Here is an 11,192-nt window from a genome sequence, read left to right as displayed (position 1 = left end):
CATCTTCATTTAGTTTGAATACATTTGAATGTATTTTACTCTAACATCCTCTTGTCCACTAATTAAATTATCTAAAGATGTATTGTATTCATAAATTGTTTTATTAAATGTCAGCTTCTTTGTACAACTACTTAAAGATAATAAGAAAAATAAAACTGAGCACATATAATCTAAATCTAGTAGAAGTGGGTCTTGGAATATGATTATCCAGAAACCAAAATTTTCTTCATTTGTGAACCTACAAATCATACAAGTTATCTAGGTGTTATGTGGTGTAGTCATTGGATAAAGATCACCATTTCAAAAGGAAAAAAAGAGGAGGCGACAATGCTTGATAAGAAATGTACTCGTTATCTTGCCCATGTAATTGTAACCTCTCTGTATGGTATTTTCACAATAAAAAAAGATTTATTTAAAAAGTAAAAATTAGTAAATGTTTATTGTATTTTACAAAAGAATGCAAAATCAACATTGCCAATTCCACTGTATTTTAGGATTGCAAAATTATCCACATTGATAATATTTTTCTTTTTTCTTTTCTTTTTTGATTTTCTGGTTGGTTGAACTCTGGGCCTGGATGCTGTCCCAGAGCTCTTCAGTTCAAGACAAATGCTCTACCACCTGAACCACAGTGTCACTTCCAGTTTTCTGGTGGTTAATTGGAGATAAGCGTCTCATGGACTTTCCTACACTGGGTGGCTTTGAACCGTGATCCTCAGATCTCACGTTCCTGTCTAGCTACGATTACAGGCATGAGCCACAGGTGTCTGGCAATATTTTGTCTTTTGAATGCACTAGAGAGGTAGTCCAGCTCTGCATGACTTGGGATGTACCATTTACTGTTGAATTCTTTCTTGTGAGGTGCTTCTCCCTAATGCCTAGATTGGTTCTTTTCCTTTCAACCTCAAGCAGCATTGCTGATCTTTGCCTAGGTAGATCTATGACTCTCCTCCAGATCCTTTGTCAAGTGATATTAATAGTCACTATCCCCATGCCTTGCAGTGACATTTCTACTGGAAACCTATGGTTTCAGATGAATTCTTAGACTTTGATGGGGTTCAGTGGCTTGAGGAGCATCATTCCAGTCTTTTCCCATGGCATTGCCCCTTCTGTCTCTATCAAAATCCCCCTCTCAGCAGGGCGCTGGTGGCTCATGCCTGTAATCCTAGTTACTCAGGAGGCTGAGATCTGAGGATCATGGTTCAAAGCCAGCCTGGGCAGGAGAGACTGTGAGACTCCTATCTCCAATAAACCACCAGAAAACCGGAAGTGGTGCTGTAGCTCAAGTGGTAGAGCGCTGGCCTTGAGCTGAAGAGCTGAGGGACAGCGCCCAGGCCCAGAGTTCAAGCCCCATGACCAACCAAAAAAAAAAAAATCCCCCTCTCTACAAAGGCAATCATTATTGGAGAATAGAGTCTTATTACAAACAATTTTAAGTGGATTTGCTTATTTTAATTAGTTTTTGTTTGGTTACACCCATGAGATTAAACAAATAATCTGAGAGGAAATAATTATTTTTATGAAGATATTTTGAAACATTACTATATGATGGTGAATAAATTGCATTGGGGAAAAATCATTGAGCAAAGCTAGGTTTCTAATGGCACACAGGTGTCAGAGAGACAGCTAGCCCTTTATAGCATGTTGCTTCTTCAATTCCTTGGCTTCTTCTTACTCTATCCAAACAAAATGTACCCTCAGAGATAATTCTTTCTTTATGTATATTTACCTGAAGGAGATACTTTCTAATTATTTAATAAAACATAATTCTTCCCCCAAAATTTGGACAATAATTGGAATAATGAAGAATTTAATCCTTGTATTTTGCTGAGTTGTTATTGAAAGTTTGGCTTATTAATAATATTAATATAATCACACTAATGACATTAATATCATCACATGGTATGTTTCTTCTCCATCATCCCGTAAATGAAATTTACACATTCTATGTCATCTCTGTTATCTCTATTCTGGTTCCCTGCATCTTGTATATTCATTTTTCTACTTTGGGAGAAGAAGGGAAAAACAAAATGCTGAGACAAGGATACAAGCTGACCCATTCTAACAATGAGATATACAAGACACTATGTTGAAAATGAACTTTACAACTTTGGGGTGGGGGGAGAAGAGGAGTTGGGGAGGTGGGGTGGGAAGGGATGGTAGGGGAATAAGAAAGGAGGGGGTAACAATGCTTGAGAGGAAATGTACTTATTACCTTACTCATGTAACTGGAACCCTTCTGTAGAGTATCTTTACAATAATATATATATATATATATATATATATATATATAGTGTGTTGTGTGTGTGTGTTTGTATATATATATGAAAGGGATAGCTGGGCACTGCTCTTTCATTCCTGAGGATTATAGTAGGAAGCCATCCAGGATAGGAAAGTTCATAAGACACTTATGTCCAATTAACTTCCCCCAAAAAAGCTGAAAGTGAAATTATCTCTCATGTGGAAAAAAAGCCTGAGCACAAAAGATCAAGGATAGCACCCAGGTCTAGAGTTTAAATCCCAGGGCCAGCACAAAAGGGGAGAGAATTCTTTCTAAAGGAAAGAAAGGGGTTAGGTATCTGATTCATATAAAGTAGTTATCAAAATAAAAGGGATAACAAAGAAATTGTTGGAAAAGTTGAGGAGCTAGAGGTGAGATGCAACCCTGTAATATCTCTCTAAAGAATGCGTGTTTCCATGTGATGCCAGACTCCAGCTGTATGTAAGCATGTTAATTATAGAATACAATGGGTTTAGGGTTATTGATGCTTGGTTAAGCACTGGGAAAAAGAAAGAGTTGATTTTGAGATAAATGTGACTGAAGCCTGGTCTCTCCTGGCCTAACAGCCTAATATTTTGGCATTCCTTACTGAGCATTTGTGTATTAGAGTTTAGTTTTCTACAAGAATAATAGCCACCTCTCTATATCCTTGAAAAAATACTTATTTCAGTATTCTCAGTACTATCTCTGCTTTGGAGGCATTGATTTTCCTCCATTCTACCTTCTGGCAATGTCAAGTCAACTTCATCAGATATCACTGGGCTTCTTTTTCCCCTTTTCTACTTTATGATGGTCCTGGGGCTTGATACCAGGGCATTGCTACTGTTCCTGAACTTTTGGGCTCAAGGAGAAGCTTTTAATACTTGAGCCACTGTCCTTCCTCTGCCTTTTTGGTGGTTAATTAGGATGAGACTCATATAATTTCCTTTCTGGTCTGACATCAAAGCATGATCCTCTTCCTACTACTCATACCTACTCTGAGTAGTTAGGATTACAGATATAACCTACAGGCCAATTTTTTCAAAACCTTATTGTATATATAGATCTAAACTTCTGTTTTTATGAAACACATTCTAGTTGGGTGACATGTGCGTACAAACCAAGTGTTAAAATAGAAACATGCATAGTAAGATTATGAATTCAAGCAACTCATAATATCTTGCTGTGGATTCAGTGAAAACTTCACATTGGATCTGAAAATGGAAGCTGAGTAGGAGGTTGGCTAGTGGATGAACGTATGACAAGCACGTGTAACCTCAAGTGGCAATGTATTCTGGCACCCAAGTATATGAAAATTCAGAAAGCGTCAGGTGATTGTCAAGGCAAGGAAGAAGATAGTTGAACTAAAAAATATCTCATTATCTGAAAATTTGATGGAAAGGTCTTTTATAGCTCAAGACTGAGGACTGAGGCTACCAAAATTAACTTTGTTTCAAAATGACACTTACAGCTTCAATTCAGATAAGCAAAGAGGTTGAAGGGCATGTTTCCATCTTAACAAAAAGAAATGGAGATTCCTTAAAACATTCAAAGTAGACCTTCTTTATGACCATCTATAGCATGCTTAGCCACATAGCCATAGAACTATAAAATAATATGCAAGAAAGATACCTGCCTACTGAACTGTTCACAACAACCAAACTGTGAACTTTGCGAAGTGTTCTGTGATAGATGAATGCATAAAGAAAATATGGTGCACATGTACTATATAACATTACTCAAGCATATAGAAAAATGGAATGACATTTGCAGGAAAACTCATGGAACTCTTGATCCTCATGTTAACTGAGATAAGCCCGGCTTATTGCCATATTGCCTTTTTTCTTGCATTTGTAAAAACCAGACATAAATAATAAACATGCATGATATATCCATACATACAGAATATGGATACTCCTATTGTAGTTGAAGTTTTCGAACAATGGATGTAGGTGGAATGGGGAAAGATAAATATAAAGATATACCCACTCAAAAATGTAATATACACATATATATGTAGATACATAGTGTAATACCTTAGAGAAACTTTATATACAATAAAAATAAACTAAAATGTATGCAAAATACTAAAGATGTAGTAAAACATATACCATAATGTAGTACAATATACTAAAAGTAGGATAATATACTAAAATTTTTATAATACATTAAAAATATACAAGAGACTGTTGGGCAGGAGATTCCAGATGGTAAGAGGAGAGCAAAGAGAGTATGTGAGCAAGGATGAATATGGCTAAAATACTTTACATGTATACATGAAAATAGAACAACAAAATCTGTTGCAATGACTTTAAGAAAGACGAGTGGAAAGGAGAGAGATTAATATACTCTATGCATGCCAGTTAAATGAAAAATAGACAAAATAGGTACAAGTTATGCACTGGCTAGATTACTTTATGATAATCCTTTGAACAACAACAGCCAGGGAAGAGAATGAGAGGCAAAGGCAAAAAGTTATATCATTTGTATGGGTCATAACCTGAGATGAAAGATGATTAACAGACAGAGATTCTTTGGTAGCTTCCAGGATAGCTACTGTCTTTGACATCTACTCAACACACTAGTATGTCTCTGGTATAATAAACATGAAACCAGGTTAAAAGACCTTCAAGACACAGACTTTTTGTGGAGAGTACTGCAGAGGGACAAAGTCAAGAGAAGGTAACACAAAGGAATAATAGAGAAATCCAATACTATATTGTTTCTAGCAAAAGCCTATCAAAATTTCATGGCATGGCAAAACTCAAGAAAAGCACATCATAAATGAGAAAGTCAACATCAGAACTAATTTAAATAACAGTGATTGACATGTCAAAGACTCAAAGGGAAAAACAGAAGAAACAGATGGATAATATATTCAGGGAAAAATGGAAGATTTAAGGGTGACTCACAGAGAATGCTAGAATTAATCTTGTAATAGAATTTGAGAGTAGACTTGGTAAAACCAATGAAACAATCAGGAAGCTTAAAGGTATTCTGATAGAAATTTTCCTAACTCAAAAATAAAGAGAAAATATAATTGGAACAAAAAGAAGAGAGAACCAGAGATGTTAATCTAATCACCTATCGTCTAGCAAATGAAAAATAGGAGTATTTATAAGAAAATAAATTTTGAGGTGGTAATTAACTAAAACTTTCTAAAATTAATACAGACACCAATACACAAAATAAACTCTGAAAATGCCAACTTGGATAAATGTTTGAAATACACATACACACACACACACACTCATAAGTTTACCATATTCAAAGTATAATATAAAATAAACAAAAAGTCAATCGTGAAACAAGCCACAGAGGACATTTTGAGTGAAACAAAAGGTGGGGGGTAAGGGGGGAGGCTGGGAAGGGATGTGAAGGGTAAACGAAGGAGGAGGCTGCAATGCTTGGTAAGAAATGTACGCATTGTAACCCTTCTGTACAGTGTGTTCACAAAAAAAAATAAAATAAAAAAAAAGAATTACAGAAGACTTATAATCTGGAAATATTCAAGTGTGAAGACAGAAAAGTGAAAAATATAAACTTCAATAGTAGTATATTATAATTTGATGTTCTCTGAATTATCTCCTGAAAGTAAATGAGGAATAATAGAAACTGGGGGAATTGGTTGGCAGAAAACTTGTTCTCTACAAAATGTCAACAGGGGAAACAAAGGAGGAGGCTACAATGCTTGATAAGAAATGTACTCATTATCTTGCCCATGTAATTGTAACCCCTCTGTACAGTATTTTCACAATAAAAAATGTCAACAGGAATTCTCTAGATAAGGGAGAAAATTATGTAAGTAGGACAATTATCTCTATCTAAAGAATATAGCCCAGCATCTATGGCTCATGCCTATCAACCTAGCTACTCAGGAGGCTCAGATCTGAGGTTTGCAGATCAAAATAAACTTGGAAAGGAAAGTTCATGAGACTCTTAACTCCAATAAACTATTTAGAAAGAGCTGGAAGTGAGGATGTGGCTCAAGTGGTAGAGGGCTACTTTAGAACACAAAGAGGCTCAGAGACAATACTCAGGCCCTAAGTTCTAGACCTAGGACCAGCACAAACACATTAAATAAAAGAAACAAACAAAAAAAAAAGAAGAATATACTTGCAGAAAAATAAAGATAAAATAAAACATTTTCTTATTCATAATTTATAGAAAACAGTAGGTTTTGAACAATAGTAATAGCATTATACTTTTGCATGTGGATGAAAAAATTACTGAAAACAATTCGTAAGGAAAGGGAAAACAAATGAGTAGTCACAGGAAGGTCCAAGAGGGGAAAGTGGTGGAGGGGGAGAGATTATTAAACTAATACAGTTGGAACTAAATATATACTCAATTTGAAAGAACAGTGGTTATAAATGTCCATGTTTAGATGAGATTAATATAAAATAGCTTGAAGAAAGGATTCGGAATGCTTTCATCACAAAAAATGTGATAAATATATGAGATAATGGATACATGGAATAATCAAGCTTATATTTGTACAAAGAAATTAAATTATTATCTTTCAATAAAATCGAAATAAAAGGAGGGTTAAATTACTTTCAATCAAGCTGCCATCACTAACTTTGAATCTAGGTCAAATCTAGGTTTAATTATTGATTTAGATTTCCATGTGTATTATAAACGCATGTACTGTAAATTTCAGGGATATCAATCAAAAACTTTAAACCATCTATAACATATTTGCTGGGAAAGCATATGAGTCCATAAAATACACAATCACAACCAGGAACGGCACAGAAAATTGAGATGGGATCAAATATACCATGTGATTTAAACAAAAATACATATATAAATGTATAAGTGTTTTTAAGAAGATCATCGGAATTATTATTACTAGATAATAGATTGTTAGGATTGGTTTAGTAATTATAATATAACTTTCATATTTATCAAATATTAAGATAATAGAGAAAAACAGTATTATATAGAAATAATTATGGCATTTTTCTAAATTTAAATATATACTGCAAAGAAGCTTATTTTGAAATATTTAGGAATATAGTTATAATTTATTGAAATTTAATATTGTTTAAAATAAGTGTATGGATATTGTTAACTACAATTTTTTCACAATCTTCTGGCACCAGTTAATTACACATCTAAATTGGATTGAGTCAGGGCAAACAGAGCATTGTTCAACCACCTGTTTGAGAACCACCATGCAATATTTAATTATTCTAGTATTTAAATCACAGAATGATTAAATCGGATTCATCCAATCATTTAAAATACTTATGTGCACATCGTTGAGGACCCTCAAGAGAGAGAACTTTTGTCAAGACTATTTTGTGTTGGATAGGTAAGATCAAATCATTCTTCCTTTATATCTGAAAGCTTTTATTCCTGAATATATATTTAGACTTAAAATTGGCCAGCCTCTATACTCATATAAACTAATTCCTAAAACCTGTCTCTGCCATCACTGCCTTTGTCTATTTCTCTCCATTTCTCCTGTGTGTCTTTCTAACTCTCTGTTTCTCTCTGTTTCTCTCTGTGTGTCTCTCTCTAACTCTGTTTCTCTCCATTTCTCTCTGTGTCTCTATAATTTTGTTTCTCTCCATCTCTCTCTAACTATCTGTTTCTCTCTTGTTCTCTGTGTGTGTTTCTCTGTAACTTTCTCTGTTTCTCTCTTGTTCTTTCTCTTCCCCCTACCTTAATGACAGATTTTTTGTATCTTTTTTCACATAATAGAGCATAACTTCCTCATACCACACAGCAGAACTGCTTTGAATTTGAAGATTAAAAATGCATTATCTAAACATTCATTAAGAATCCATTGTTAGACCAATAAGCTGCCACCAACTGGTTATTTTTCTATATCACTTCCCTATCTCTGCATTAGATAAAATGAAGAAGTCATAGTTATACAATGAGACATATCATGTATAATTTATCCAGTTTAAAAATTGTATTAAATAGTTTTACAAATATGTTACAATTCCATAAGTCAGGTTTTGCATCTTGATCAATGTCAGGGCTTTGATGATGCTCCCCCATTACCCTACTTCCCATCACTAGGTAATCTGGTGAAATATCTTGAAATACAAGGGGTCTGGGATAAAGGAAATATTTCTCTGTCCAATTATTTATTTTAATGACTGTATCCTTAAGTTTTGTTGAAGTGAATACATTAAGATAAACACTGCCACTAATATTCCTAGTCGTAGAATTCCTTAGGAACTGTGTATAAGACCACATGCTGATTTTCACAGTAAGGTAGGAAGTTGAAAATCCTAGTTGTTACTGGAAGGCAAAGTATTCTGATTTGTGTCAGGGATGGAGAAATGTGTGTACAGTGAATTGCTCCTCTGGCTTTTGAAATAGAGCCAATTCATCAATATGTGTTGGTCTGTTTATTGGTTTGTAGCAAAAAGATGTGTCAGATTCTGTAGCACTGTAAAAGAGGCTATATTTGGAAAGATTAGTGGTAAAGCCCTTCCCGTATCAAAGAGAAACTTCCAGAATCTGTATGTCCTACCTCTGTAGTTCAGATACATTCTGGACAAGTTCTCTGAAAAAAAAAAAGCATTTGTATGCTATCTCCAAAGACATTTCTCAGGCTATCTTTTAAAATTTTAATAATGATTTGGTAAAATAAATACAGAAATATTTGCATTCAAGTTGCTGAGTGCCAGCGGCTCCTTCCTTTAATTGTAGCTACTGAGAAGTCTGAGAGCTGAAGACTCACAGTTTGAAGCCAGCCCTTGCAGAAAAGTGTGAAAATTATATCAAAAAGTAGGATTGCAAAGGATGAACAAGTGCAGCACTGGCATTTACTAGATACTAGCTGGAAAAAGAACAATATAACTTGTGTGTGGGGATGAGAGGGAAAAACTTGGAGAGAGCAGGAAAGAGATGACATGGTCCAAAAAGAAATGTAATGTATCATTGCGCATCTTATGTAACCGTAACCGCCTCTGTGCATCACCTCCATAAAAGGAAGTAAAAATAGGACTGGAAGTGTAGGTCAAGTTAATTGAGCATCAGTTTCAATCCCTGAGGTCAACCTCTGAATCCAGAAAAAAACATATTGAAGAATAGTAAGACAATGATTAAAAGGCTGCTCAAAGACAAAAATGTTATTCCTGTTTCTATGGTAAATGGAATCTTGAGACTTTCCATGTAAGAATACTCATTCAGGAGGAAATAAAATCTGATATGACCTAGAGGTGAGCGCTAGAAAGCCATGCCCAGAAGGGAGAAGGTAGGGGTTGGCTACCCCCCAGGGAAGGACAATGTGTTCACAATTCATATCTCTTATTTTTCATGTGGTCTGGTGTTCTGGTAGTATATACATTTGGTTTATAAATATTAAGTTGAATACTATATTACTTGTTTCACAATAAAATAGGCACATACACATGCACCTATGAATTGTACTCCAAGTATTGTTACCTATAAGCACTCCAGGGCTGTCAAAGTTTCTATACCCATTACATTAACGACCCATTTTCCCCAGGACTTTGTGTTCACCATTCCACTTTCCTTTTCTAGTCTATGCTTCATTTCCTCAGACCATCTACCACACTCAAACTCTCACTTCTTCATGCCTTTGATCTATTTTTCTATAATCAACTGCATTCTGAAGATATTAGATGAGAAAATGCAGACATAAACAATTCATAAGCTTTAAATTGCATGTCATTCTGAGGAGAGATGAAACACTGTGCATCCCCACGGGGTGGGAATTATTTTTTGGCCCAGTGAATTGATGTTGTTTATTTTCTCAACCTGTTAGACACTCTGCAGCAGTTTCTACTTTGAGACCATTCTTGTGGCATTAAAATATTTTGTTGAGCCTGGCACCAGTGATTCATACCTGTAATCCTAGCTACTCAGGAATCTGAGATCTGAGGATGGTGGTTCAAAGCCAGCCCTGGCAGGAAAGTGCTTGAGACTCTTATTTCCAATTAACCACCAGAAAACCGGAAGTGGCACTGTGGCTCAAGTGGTAGAGCCCTTGCCTTGAGCTGAAGAGTGGAGGGACAGTGACCAGGCCCAGAGTTCAAGCCACATGACCAACAGCAAACAACAACAATAATAATGATGTCTTGTCCATGTTTTCTATGACAAGTACCTTAACACTATACAGATTGTGTGTCATTCACCTCACTTCATCCCAGCATGTATGAATTATATGACATCACATAATCATAAACTGCAAGGGATTGTATACAATAAGATATAAGCATGTATGTTAAAATATCCACCATAAGAAGAAATATGCATATGTATAGAATAACTATCATCCATCTATCATCTATTTATTTATTATTTATCAATATAACATCCATCAATCAATAGCCTATCTATCATTTGTTCATCAATCTTTATGAAGATATAGAAAACAATTGCTCTGTTTGTGGCTACTTTTCTATTCACTGCTTTAAATTTCTAATTGGCATGATGCCAAACATGAGACCAATATATTGATGTCTACTTCACCTAACACCATTCATTAAAAAGCCTAACCATTCCCTCACTTCCCCCTTGAGGATTCTCAGAAGCCTAATTAAAAGTAAATTAGGTTGGCCACTTGAGTTAGTGGATTTTATTTTATTGTTCTACAGATCTGTGTTTCTACTGGCATGATACCGAGGCCAACATTGGCAAAAAGTTTGTGAGACCACAATTCAGTCAATGAAAGATGAGCATGATTGTACACACCCATCATTCCAGCTACATGGGAAGTAAAAATAGGTAGACTATAGATCAGAATTGCCCAGTCTATATTAAAAAAATGAAAAAGGGAAAAGGAAGGAAGGAAGAAAAGAAGGAAGGATTGGAAGGATGGAAAGAAAGAAAGAAGGATTGAAAGGAAGGAAAGAAGGAAGGATTGAAAGAAAGGAAAGAAAGAATGATTGAATGGAAAGAAATAAGGATGGAAAGAAGGAAAGAAGGAAGGAAGGAA

This window comes from Dipodomys ordii, unplaced genomic scaffold, assembly GCF_000151885.1.
Source record: "Dipodomys ordii isolate 6190 unplaced genomic scaffold, Dord_2.0 Scaffold21, whole genome shotgun sequence".
Lineage (NCBI taxonomy): Eukaryota > Metazoa > Chordata > Mammalia > Rodentia > Heteromyidae > Dipodomys > Dipodomys ordii.
Note: the sequence above shows the minus strand (reverse complement) of the source record.